The 12933-nt window shown below is 40.0% G+C and overlaps 1 protein-coding gene across 1 annotated transcript in view; it reads left to right on the top strand.

Annotated features, from left to right (window-relative positions):
* Window positions 1–1206: 1206 nt before the first annotated feature.
* The window catches only part of MOB3B (MOB kinase activator 3B), an 82666-nt gene continuing 70939 nt past the window's right edge, over window positions 1207–12933 (top strand). Inside the window, exon 1 of the mRNA XM_062018347.1 lies at window positions 1207–1243. The gene's annotated coding sequence lies outside the window, so the exon portion shown is untranslated. The remainder of the gene's footprint in view (window positions 1244–12933) is intronic.

Raw genomic sequence — 12933 nt, 5'->3', positions numbered from 1 at the left:
CCACAGAGACACTTGTCAATGTTTACCATACTGTTCTTATGTGAAAAACACCATCTGTTTTGCATGGTTCTTTATCTTGCATCTTTCTTGTGTTGTACTGTTCCCCATGAGTTTCTGCTGCCTGCAAAAGTGACAGATTTAGTTTTGTTCACTCAAATTTAGTGAAATTAGAATTTTCCAAACTTAGTGAGCATTGCTATTGGGTTTGAAATTTCTCCACTTAAGAATAAAGAGTTAGTCACACAGCCACTTTATTTTGTGTTATGTGGCACTGAAATGAGTCTCTAATATATCCTCTCTTGCCCTTTCTTGGGATTTTTTGCCTGTGGAAAAGATGGGTCAGATGTGAAGGTGTAAGACCCTGAAGTCTCATTTGGCATGAAAGCTGTACTTATACACTCAGCTGAGAGAATGTGTTTTGTTTCCATTTTTTTTTTCCTACCGAGACAACAAAATCAACATACCTGCAAAGGTTGATTCAGTTATATGACATTGTGTATTAGTGGCCTACTCCCATAAATGTCATGAATCAGATAAACCAAAAATCCCTTTAGCTGATAAAACTGCAACATGACTGCCATTACTTATCTTATCCTCCAACCCCGAGGGAAGGGACTGTGGTCTTTGGTCTGTGGTGATGTGGTAGAGCAATCCTGTTGTGGCAGGCAAGTCTTCTAGACCACTGTGCGTTTATGAGGCACCCTGTGAAAGAAGCTTGTGCGGGTTCAGATTTTGCTACTGCTTGTTACAGGCTCCATGACAGGTCAAGGCTCTGCATTTGCTGTCTAAACCGAGGTAAGTTTTCCACTAAGCTCTGCTAACAACACCGCAGGATTAGACCTCTTCCCGGTAGTCGTGGGGAAGGACCCCTCAGACGGGCCCGTTGCGTGGGCTGGGAGGCCTCAGGGCGCCCGAGGAGCCGACGGGAGCAGTTACTAGACCGAAGCCACGTCAGACCCCGAGCCCGGAGGAGTGGGTCTCCCTGACAGCGTGCGCTATCACCGCCGCCATTTCAGCTGCTCCCACCGCTGTCACCACCGCCCTCACCAGGGGGCGGGCTTCGCCGTGTGCCGCGCCGAGTGTGTGGGGGCCACGCGGCGGGAGCCCGGGGCCAGCGGGCGGGCTCGGCCTCGCGTTAGCGCCGCCGGGACTCGGAGTACGCGGCGGAGCTGCGCAGGGCTGTCGTCTATTTTTCTCTGGCCGGCGAGGAAGGCACCTGGGCGGCCAGTGGCACTCGGTGGAGGTAAGGCGGTGAGGTGGGAGCGGGTGAGGGGAGAGGTCGGCGTGTGTGAAGGGATGGCTCCCCTGTTGAGGGAGAATTCGGTCCCGCCGCCCCACAAAAGTTACCACTGCGAGCGAGTCGCCGGTGAGGACGCGCTCCTGGAGCTCCATCCGACCACCCAGTCCCGTCCCGCTCAGCCTCCGCAGCACCTCCTCGCAGCCCACACCTGCCAAATGCGGAGGCTCAGCCGCTGCCCGCGCTCGCAGGGGAGCGTCTCCTGCTGCCCCGCGGCCGTCGTACCCCGCCGGCCCAGGGCTTCCCCCTTTGGAACGTGGGCGTCGTCTGAGAGAACGAGACAGTCCTTGTGAGGGGCATCTGGCTGCGCGGTCACTTTCGCTGTGTGAGTATAGCAGCTGACTGTCCCGGAGCTCGTGGAAGGTGCATTTTCCTAAGGGTTTTTCTTTTCTTTTTTTCTTTCTTTTCTGATTTTTCCCATTTCCACCGTGTCTCTGAAAGGTAGGTCGTTGCCTGCTTTCCTCCAGAGCTCCAGGGGTTCGCTCGGTCTTGCTTAGGCTGCTGCTGGCTCTGCAGACCTGTTGCCTCGTGGAGAGTGCCTGGAAGCTGGTGGGATCATGCCACAGCTGGCCAGGACGAGGAGGGGTGCGAAACTCCTGCCAGCCCACCGCGTGCTCAGCGGGTGAGAGTCCGTGCAGATTAGGGAGAGAAAGGAGGCGGCATTTTGGATTGTTTTCTGCCCTGCCCTTTATTTAACCCAGTATGGTGTACCCCTCCCAGCCCACATGTCCTGCAGCCCTTCAATACCTTGTGCTGTTGGAGGAAGGTGACATCCAGAATCCTGCCTGCTGGTCCAGTTGTACACGTGTAAAGAAAAAAGAGATGGGAGCCTCAGCATGACAGGCTGGGAGTTTGTCTTCTGTCATGGCAAACCCAGAGGCACAGCCTGTTAAAAATGTCAATTTTGCTGCAGTTCTTTAAATTTTGGGAGTAAAATTAGTGTGTCAAGAAACCTGCTATGCAGCTGATCTGCCAGGTCTTTTAGTTGCAGAGAGACTGCCAGGCTCCTGAATTTACTTTTAATTTACAAAGTCTGTCAATGAAAAATGGTTTATGTTAAATTCCTTGTTCATTGGTGGAACACAGGATTTGAAATCTGCAAGTCTTTGCAGCGTTATGACATTACAGCTGATCTCTCAGAGGCAGACCCAGGGCTTGTTATTGAAGAAATGAGTAATTGCTGATGTGACCTTTGGGGTACCCACTGTCTGCTTAAAAGAGCAGCTGCATTGCAAGCACAGAGCGGTCCTGCTTGACAGGGTCTTCTGGAGAGTTCTGCTTGCGGCTAATGAACCCTGCAGATACCTATCTTTCTTCTGGCAAAACTGCTACCAGCTGGCATTTGAAGACACACAGGCCTTCTTGCTCTCACAGTAACCTTTTCAGGGGCAGGTTATGGGCAGCTCTCATAAACAAAATGTTCTGATTGATGCAGGGGTGTATTGTATACCAAGTTAGCTCAAGAGCAGGTTACCTACATGATTATGAAATGGATAAAGTGTAATTGAGGATCCTTCCCACTCCTGCTTACATTCCAGTCATTTTTTTATGTAGGCAACAGGATTGTTTCTGTTCTCTAAGCCTTCTCTTTAGTTTTGTTTTTACACAGAAATATAATTTGTATATAATGAGAGATACTCATGAGAAAATCCTCTGGACGTTCTTCTCAGAGTCGTGAGTTTAAGGGTTGGATACCCTGTAGCAGGTAGCTGGGGAGAGCTTGTTCCTCCCTCTTCCACCCTGGCAAAGCCTGTTATTCAGAGGTTTGCAGAGTCTTTGAAGTGGACAAACATTTGTGACAGTTTAGCATCTCCAGTCCATGGAGTAGAGAAAACAGCCCTCCTGCATGAAAAAAAAAAAAGGAAGAAAAAAAAAAAAGGAGGAAATGGTTCTTTTGTGACAGAGTGTACACTTTTTAAAGAGGGTTCTAGAAAAAAAAGGTGAACACAAGGTAGACAGGATACAGTCAAGAAATACTGGGTTCCAGAAGGTGCTGAAGAACAAAATAAGATGTGTGCAGAATAGTGTGATGTTGCTTGGCATCATGCAGCCTTGAGTGATGATTTAATGCTTTTTGCCGTGGTGTTGGTTTTGAGTCGCTGGTGCAGCTGAGAGTACATTAGTGAGTGATGTGAAGCTTGGGACTGGACGAAATCACTTCAGATCTCTTGCTGATATTTCTCTCACAATAAATGTTCCTTTATCAATTGCTAACAAGGTACTCGGTGTTATTTGAGATGCCTGAGGAAGGTACTTGTGTTTTAGAACAGAAACTAAGACAAACAGAGAAGGCCAAGTACCCTGGGAACAGGGATCACTGAGTCTTTTGGAATAGCAGTTGTTCAAAAACATGACAGGAAAAATGTACTGTTCTTTGTTTAATATTTAGTCTTTATCATGAGTTGGGTAAACTGAGATTGCAGATGGAATAGTTCAAGACAAAACACAATGTTATTTTCATTTTTCCATTTTAGGATATAATCTCAGCATTAGATGCTTTAATAGTACCTTTCACAGCTGTGGGTCTTATGAGCTGCTTCTGTGCTAGGGACTTAGCCCTCTGCAGGTAAGATGGAGACAGCTGAAATGAGTGAGATGTAACTCATTTTAATGCTAACTAGTGTACAATTAAATTTACTTCCAGAGAAATTACCAGCTTACTACTGCATTAAGATTCTTTAGTGATGGGTAATTAGCACATTAGATTGCTAAAGGAAGAAGGCTTATAAATGAACTATGAGTGTGGTAGAAGATCTAATAGTCCTACCTAGAGTATCTGAGAGGCTCTTTTGAAGGAGTTTGGAACAGGTAACAACAGAAGAGGAATTTTTACTCACTGTTTTCTTGTGGTTGTTAATCACTCTTGCTGCCACACTCCCCTTTCTCTTTCCTGATGATTGTTGTATGCAGTGTTTGTTCTTCCTTGCTTTACTTGAAATCTTTACCTTGGAACAAAAGTGTGGACTTCATTTTTTTTTGGGTAGTTTCCTGTTGGTCTGGTGAGCTCCAGAAAAGGTTCAACAAATGTTAGAGCAGGACAAGAATGTGGGATTGAAAAGTGCTGAAGAGAGGAAGAGAGAGTGTATAGTTGAGTCATTGTACTTTGTGAATGAAAGTTTAATTTTGTTTATGCCAAAAAGATAAAAAAAGTTAGGCTAATCAAGTATCTTAAAGAGAACATTATTTAATAGCAGAGGGTCCTTGAGTCAAGATTTTCAAAGATCTGTTTGATCTAGGAAGTCTGCATTCAGATTTAAAGTATCTGCTGCTTTTGCTGTTGAGGGCATTTCCTTACCACCCTAACATAATCAGAAAAAAAAAAAAAATCTCTGTTTTTGTGTCAAAATTGAACATAGCCATATGCTATCATACAGGGTTTTAATGCAGAAAGACAGTAGCAAATTCTGTAGATAATAATATGCAGTATGGCCAAGTATTTGATAATAAAGGACCTCTCTCCTGTTAAAAACAAATCTTTCCCCACTGTAGTATTGGGTTTTGATTTTTTTGTAATTTTACTCTTAACTACCATTTAGGTGTACAAAAAAAGAAAAAAAAAGTCTCATAATTATCACCCTTTGGTCCTGGCATTTCTTACAGTTACTCTAGATCTTGGGACAACTGCAATTTGTGTTTTACATCTCACAACTGTATATAAAGTGATCAGACTTTTGATTCACCAGTACAACGTGGCATAAATGCTAGCAGTAAACAACGAGGATGGGACTTCCCTGAAAAATACAGACTTCCACTTTATTTTCTTGACTGTTTTCGTGTGTAAAAAAAGCTTTCCTGTTAGGGAATCTTGAAATTTAAACAGACTTTTTCTTAAAGATATTCTAAGTGATTTTGAATGTGTGTGCTAATACCAAGAGTCTTAGAATACCATTCTTATTTTCTCGTTTTATTGTCTTTTTTCCCCTTTGCTCTTGTATGGAAGTACCCATTGACAATGGAAATAGGATGCTCAATATGGTAGACATTGAAGTGGTGTGTATCCACAGTGCTTTCAAAAACAACAATCAAAAAACCTTGAACAAATAAACATGTTTTTATTTCATTGGTCACGTCATAAAAATTCACAAAAAGTTTAATTATAAAAGTTATAACAATAGTGGAGTAGTTTTTTTTCCTACATGAGAGCAGTACTTCATTTCTAAACACTCCTGCAAGAGGAAAGGTCAAGATTTAAAGTTATTTGACTTCAAATATTAGAGAACCGGATTCAGTCTCAAACACTGCTACTCTTTCCACAGAAGAAATTTGCAAGTATATCCTCATTGAGTGTTAACACTGAACTCCTGTGGGAAATTATGAAAATAGTATTGTCTACAGTAACTTCTTTTTTTTTTTTTCTCCCTAAGGTAGAATTAACTTTTACTTGTGAAAGCAAAGATTTCTTGCAGAAAGCTAGGATAGATGGCTCTTAAACATCCATTCCCAATACATGCTTAGGTTACACCAGTCAGTTAAGCTTGCCTGGGTACCCCAAATTATCCTGTAATGAGTATATGGCTTTACAACCTCTCCATTTCCTCCTTTCAAAGAAATACCAAACTGCTGCATCTTGAAATGTGAATCACAATTAACAGTAAAGCATGCATGACTTAATAGGCATATCTGTTTTAGACTGGTGAAAGTACATACCCAGACAGCAAACAAAGGAAGTGAATGTTTCCACACTGTCCAGGGATGGGCTTTAGCTTGTGGCGCTGTCATTGCGTAAACAAAATGTGCTGTCATCTCATGAAGAATTCATGGAATACAGTAGAATGTGAGACTGTGTCCAGCCATATCTACTGAAATCTGTGCTGACTCTTGCCTTCTCAGATGCTGAAATCCAAGTGCAGATTTGAGCCAAGAGAAGTATGTCCAGCATAGTTATAGGTACATAGATATAACTTGACATCATCTTGCGTGATGCATTATGCACAGGGAAATCTCAAGTTCTGGGCTTTATTTCAGCAAGTTGAGTGTCCAGAACTGGACTATATTAATTCCTCACAGTAGCCATAGATGAAAAGCAGCAAATAAAAAAAAAAATCAGAATAAAATATGCTTTAATAGATTTGCCTGCCATCAAACGTCAGTGAGATGTCAAAGTAGTTACAAAGTGTTTAAATTAACAAAGTAGAGAACTCAAATATTGATTAATTGTTGGGAATTTAACATTAACTATGTGCCAAACTGATCTTATGCTCCGTATAGGAAGTATATTCAGGAGTCTGAAACCCATTCTGTAAAACAGGAGCATATGAGTTAAAGTCTCCTTAGCTTGATGTCTAATTTAGGTGCCTAAAATTAGATGGCTGTAAGTTGTTCTCCTGGGAGCAGGAATAATAATACCATTCCATTAAGATTGCTACATACGGAATTGGTTTGCTTTTTTTGTTTGGTTTTTTTCCTGCTCTCTTTCTCTTCTTTCTCCAAAGTGAGAAAGGCTTTTGAGATGTAAGTTTCATTTAAATAAAGACGTAAGACTAAAGTTCCTGTCCAGCCCTCAGACTTCTCAGGCAGAATGTTGACCTTTTGTCCTTAGGTAATGGTAACAGCACATTGATTTTTTTTTTTCTTTTTTTTTCTCTTAAAAATATTTCCTTTTTCTTTTCCAGTCATATATAGTTATATAAAAACTGTATCTCTTTTCCTCTTACATTTCAATTTCACACATAAATTAAATGTATTAAAAGTCTCTTGAGGAACAGTTAAACTGAAGATGATGACTTGAAGCACTTCTTGGCTTTGCCTGTTTGAGGGAAAGATAGATGGGAGAGAAGTGGAAGAAATTTGCTTGCGTCTGTGTGCATATAGTAAATATTTTCAGATTAATTTTGTATGCTTATGAACTCAAAGCAGGTAGAGCAGATACATATTTTCTACAATGTTGTGAACCACACATGATACAGTTATTGAGTATGATGTATAGAAAGGTGGAGTTTATATTCTCCTAGGATATAGATATGTCTATTTGCAAAATAAGGATCAAAAGTGGGAATTGGCTTTTATAGCTCAGAAGGTCTCCCCACTGTTATTTTTTAGTTTAAAAATATGCAAGTCATGTTAAATTCTCATCAGTTCTGTAAGATTTTTGTAGTATACAGGACTCCAGGAAGGTCTCTTTTCCTTATACATGTCTGCATCTCATACTTTTTTTCTGCATTATAGAAGTAATGCAAAAGTTAAATCTATGCACTGTCCAAATGCAGGAGTTTCAGATCGTAAAACAATTGACATATTCTGTGGAAAGACCATAAAATTTATTTATAGTGAAAAGAAAGAATACAGAAGTTTACTGCTTCTATAGAAGTTCTTTATACCAAGTGTTCCTTCATGTTTAATGTTTAATTTGAAGCACTGAATGCTTTTTGAAAACAAGCCCCAATTAACAAATTGAAAATTATTAAATTGTTGAAATTAAAAACCTATCAAAAAGAGCAAAACTGTTAAATTTTTGTGATGAATCAATAAATAGAAGATGTATGTTTTTTCATGAGATATAAGTTTTTTCATGAGATTGTCAATTATAAAGCATGTTCTCAATTCCATTTGGTCTGTGGCTGTGTTACTTATCTTTCATGAAAGGTAATGGTGATTCTTTGGAAGTACTCTTTCACACTGAATGTTGTACTTTAGGATGGTTGTTTGAAAGCTGCTCCTTGTTTTTAATCTCTCTTCTGACAAACGTATCTTTTAATTTTTCAATTTGATGATGATTTCTGCTTTGGAATTTCCCAGTCTTGCTCGTATTCCAGGCACCATGGGGAGGATGTGCTAAATAGTTGGAAGATCTGTTGGAGGAACTCATACATGATCACTGTGATGTTTTTTGTGTGCCCTTGGTAATCTCTGTGGGGAATCTGAAGTCAGTTGCTTCACTGAGACATTGCTGGGAAAAATATGCACCAATTTTGCACAGAAAGATCACATTTTGTTAGTTCACTTTGATTCATTGGAAAAGGCAAACTGGATGCAAGATTTTGATGTACAATGCCAATGTAATACAAACTCACAGTAAACTTATCTGAAGCAAGATCAGCATGCTGATGAAGTAGTCAGCACTGCTTTCCTTGCCTTTTTTTTATTCATAAGCTTGCAGTTTCTTGGTTGTCTATGCTCACATACTTTTCTTTCATGCCACTGAATTTATTTCCTCTGTGCTGGGTATTACTCATTTTGTAGGAATTGTGTTTTTATCAACTGTGATCCTGCCAAGGTTTACTGTTTATTTCAAACAATTGCAAAGGTTTACTCAATTCTAGTTTGCCTGTTATTAATTGAAAAAATGAGTCAGTCAATCTGGTCACTTTGAGGACACGGACAGACTAGCAGATAAGAGTCTGGTAAGGGCACTTTGTCTTCTCATATTCTTACTAGAACAAGCAGTCTTGCTTCATGCTGAGAAATTTTACTTCAGTGCTTAACTTGCCAAAGACTCTGAAAAATAATTGCATCCCCAGCTAACAGATATGCAGATACATGAAAGATGTTGTTTCCTTGATTTAGAAATAAATGCTTATTTTGGTAGGAGAAGTTGTTTTGTTTCTTAGCTAAATAAAGCTGTTGTTGCCACAAACATTGACTCCGTAGGGGGCATATGTCCCTAGTACTATAATGACCAAAAAAGTATATACAACTTTTAAGACAGATGCTTTTCCCTCAAAAACCTCTGGAAGTTCACTGCTCAGAGAACTGCTATCTTCTACTTCATCACTTGATGAATCAGCCTAAATTTTTAGAGCTGTACAGGAAAGCATGTTTTTATGTAAAGAAGAGGAATCCCATACATTTCAGAGTAAGAATGGTTCTGTTCTGAAGCTTCCTTCTGGGAAGACAAGCTGTCAAGGAGACTGAGTTGACTTGTGTTGGTAGCAAAACATCCTGTCTTCAGGACTACCCCAGCCAATGTAATTCTGGAATGTTCTTTCAGTGTCTGGTGTCATGGTTTTGCCCAGCTAGCAAAGAAGCATCATGACAGTCTCTCACTCAGTGCCCCCCATTCACCCCCACCCTCACTAGGATGGCAGTGTACTTCTCTGAATGTCAAGTCTTTGGACTATCTTGTGGTAGGACAGCAGGTAGCCACCAGCATGTGAACTGTAAGTGCCCAAAGCAATCTCAGCCTTATGTGATGACAGTTCTGAGATAGTGCTACATAAGCACTGTGGCTTGAAACACAAAAGTTCTTAGTTGGTTCCTGAATATGCAATGGCAAAGTGCCATATTTTTAGGTACTGCTGTTTTTCCTCTAGTGCAACACCAGGCCTTTAAGGAGTATATCAGGGAACATACCCTTAAGTAATTCAGCCATTATAGTTAGAGTTGCTTGAAAAATAATGTTTAAAAACTTGAAAAATAATATGGAAAATGTGGAAGCTCGGGAATGTTTGATGTAAGCAAAACAACACCTGGATACTCTTGAGATAAGAAAGTATTTTGTTAAGAAAAATAATCCTGTTGATGTTTGGAAGTTGGCTTGACTTGTTAAAGTGTGACAGACTGAAAGATTGGTATGGATCAGCAGTTTCTTTAGCAAGCCACAGGATGACTTCAGCAGTTATGTGGTAGGACCCTACTAGTATGTTCATGTTCCTGTGTTTTTTCTCCCTGTTTTGCTACTGTTGATGCTAATGCTGCAGCAATATTGTGGTATTGTCATAGTTCTCTACACCCAGAGATCCTGAGAAAAGTTAATTTATGAATGAAATTGTGAGGAGGATGGTTTTGTGTTTAAAGAATCGAGAAGGCTATGGTAGATTTAATGCATGGGTATCTTTTGTTCAGACATTGAGTTACTTTCTTTTCCAGTTCTTCACTATTTTTAAAGACAAGATTATTAAATTTCCCTTGTTTTTTGTTTACTGTATCTATATTCCTTAGCACACTTAAGATAGGTGTGACTTCTAGTGTGTAAGCATGTAACTTTAGTTGAAGGCATTGTCTTTGTTAAACATCTTCTGTTTGTTGAAGTCTGTGTGCATATCAAAGTAATTTAAGCTAATTGTCATGTAATATGAATAGATAGTTATAGACAGATCAGAATCTCTAATTGAAAGTTAGTGTAATAGAAGTTTACTGAAGCTTGTACTAGAAGGATAACTGAACTCTCCTGAAATTAGACCTATCTCAACAGATCCCAGGATACGGAACACATTAAGTAGTTATTACACACAGCCTAAAGAAGCAGCAGATGTGTTTCTCTGACTTCTTTTTTTCATGAAACATGAACTTAGTGTTAAAAAAAGGCACTAGAGCATTTCTTTTTTAAGCAAGGAGGTTATAGTGTCAAAAAATTCTGGCTTTAATAGACTTGACTGAGCAGAATGTAAAGTAGCAGACTGAATCAGACCTTGATGCATAGTTGTAAGTATATGACATCCGATAAAGAATGTTTGCTGAGCCGAAAGGGGTTCATCCAAGGCATCATATGAGATTAAATCACATCAGATTCATGTCTAGGCTGGAGTAATTGCTTTTAGAATGTCTATACAGAAACCAGGAACACAATTTTAACGTATGGCCAAGGTTTTGATAGCTCAGTTTAGAATTAAGTGCTAGTTCCTCTCACCTTTAATTTGTCTCTTTGCAGTAAAAATCTCAGGACAAAATTTCAATTTGGAATACATTTGCATTACATGGAACAGTGCCGCGAAGTTTTTGGCTCTTGGCCTGAAAAACCAGGCTCGAAGTCTGCAAACCAGGCTCGAAGCCTGAAACCAGGCTCGAAGCCTGAAAAATGAACCAGACTCGAAGTCTGAAAAACCCAGGCTCGAAGCCTGAAAAACCAGCTCCAAGCCTACTTCATGTGGCGATCAACCCAGGGTCCGATTCTCAGCTGGGTGGGAAGAAATCAATCCTACTCAATGTGAGTGATAGCAGAAATCTTCTTCTTTATTGAAAGCAGGCTCTAACTTATATACCCAGCAGGTTCAAAGCTAGCTGAGCAACAGCAGCTAATAGATTACATTTTCATGTTCATCCTTCTTGCGGTTTCTGCGATAAGCAAGCTCCCTCACATTTTCCCATCTTGTTTTTCTCCGAAGTTGTTTTCCACCTTGAGCTGTTAGCTCGTTAGCTGAAAACAGCCCAACCTTGAGGGAACAGAAAGCGGCCTGCTGTCTACATGTCAGCAACTGCTTTAACCATGGCTCTGACTCTGGTCCTGACTGTGCACCAAACTCACACAACTAGAGCTCAGGCTGCCCTGCCCCAACAGGCCCAACATTATGTCCCAGGATCCATGTCCATGCTCCCTCATTTTTTCTCCACAGAACAGCACTGATTTAAATCAGGTGAAGACCAGTCCTTTTATTTAGTAACGCAACACAAAAAAACCATTTTTGTGTTGGATAACAAAGCTGGATTTTATTAACTGTTAACAGTTTTATTCTGTTTACACATTGGAGAGTAGCTGTCCCTTATGATTTCATAGGAGATCGATGAGCTATTTGGATGTCATGAAAAACACTAAAGTTTAAAGGAAAGATTAAGCAATAATTAAGAGTCTTTTAGCTGTTACTAGAGAAACCAAAGGAATTTTATTTTCTTAAAAAAATAAATAAAGAAAGAAAAGGCAGCAATAGAAAACTCCACTCACAGTTGCTTGTAGATGAGCTGATTGTAAATGGTGAAAGAGAGAATATGCTCATTGTGGAAGAACCTTTTGGCGTTGATTAGGCATCAGACACCTATTGGCTTTATGCTGCTTATCTAGGGACAAATAAGGATAGCTGCTTCCCAAAGAAGCTGTCTTGTCTCTACACAATACTAAGTGTAACTCTCCTACTTTGAGGACATCTGTAATCAGAAGATTACTGTCTTCTAAATTAAAACTCTCCTTCTCAGAAAACACAGATAGGAAGAATATATGTACATGTTTTACCTTGTATTGCAAGTCGTTCACCCTAAGACCAATGTCTTTATATTCATCCTGACTCTTCCTGCAAATATGGAAATACTTTGAGGAAATAAGAAGAATGGCTTGAATGAGTGAATCAGGTACTATGAATCTCTGCTTTTGTTTCTGTGCTTCAGGTATCTCTAAGCTTTACATTACTTTCTTTCATTTTAAACACCTCTCTGGAGTTTGATGAAGGAACCCAGAATTGCTGGAAGAGCCATTTTTGCTCTGGTGAGATGGAATAGATTTATCATTGAGTTTGTTTTTAAAAAAGGGTATTTTTGCAGTCACTCTATTATAGATTTTATATCTGTAATGAGTGAGCATCAGAATGTTGTCTTATACTCTCATAGACTGTCATACTTTAGCAAAGGCTAAAGAACTTTTCTTGGTCTGTGGATCCATTTTGTGCCAAAGCAGCTGAGGATATGAAAATTCTATGTCTCAAGTGGGAGCTGAAAACAAGATTGAGAGGTTAAAACTGAGCAACAGGATTAGTACAAGGGCCTAGGAGTCAACAGAATGGAACTGAGATCTCAGATCTGAATTCTTCTAGGTGATGCCTACATGTTCAAAGTGTCTTAGTTTTCCCTTATTTTAACTGTATTATCACAAGGGAGGTACACCTAGTTACTACTTGCCTTGGGAGTGTTACACAGCTGCTCCCAGGCTCTGTGTTCTGTGTCATGGTTGTCTAGTGGAAATATAGAAATGCTGAAAAAAAGGGGGGAAAAAAGGA

Source organism: Colius striatus, chromosome Z (genome assembly GCF_028858725.1).
Source record: "Colius striatus isolate bColStr4 chromosome Z, bColStr4.1.hap1, whole genome shotgun sequence".
Lineage (NCBI taxonomy): Eukaryota > Metazoa > Chordata > Aves > Coliiformes > Coliidae > Colius > Colius striatus.
Note: the sequence above shows the minus strand (reverse complement) of the source record. Positions and strands in the feature narration are given on the sequence as shown.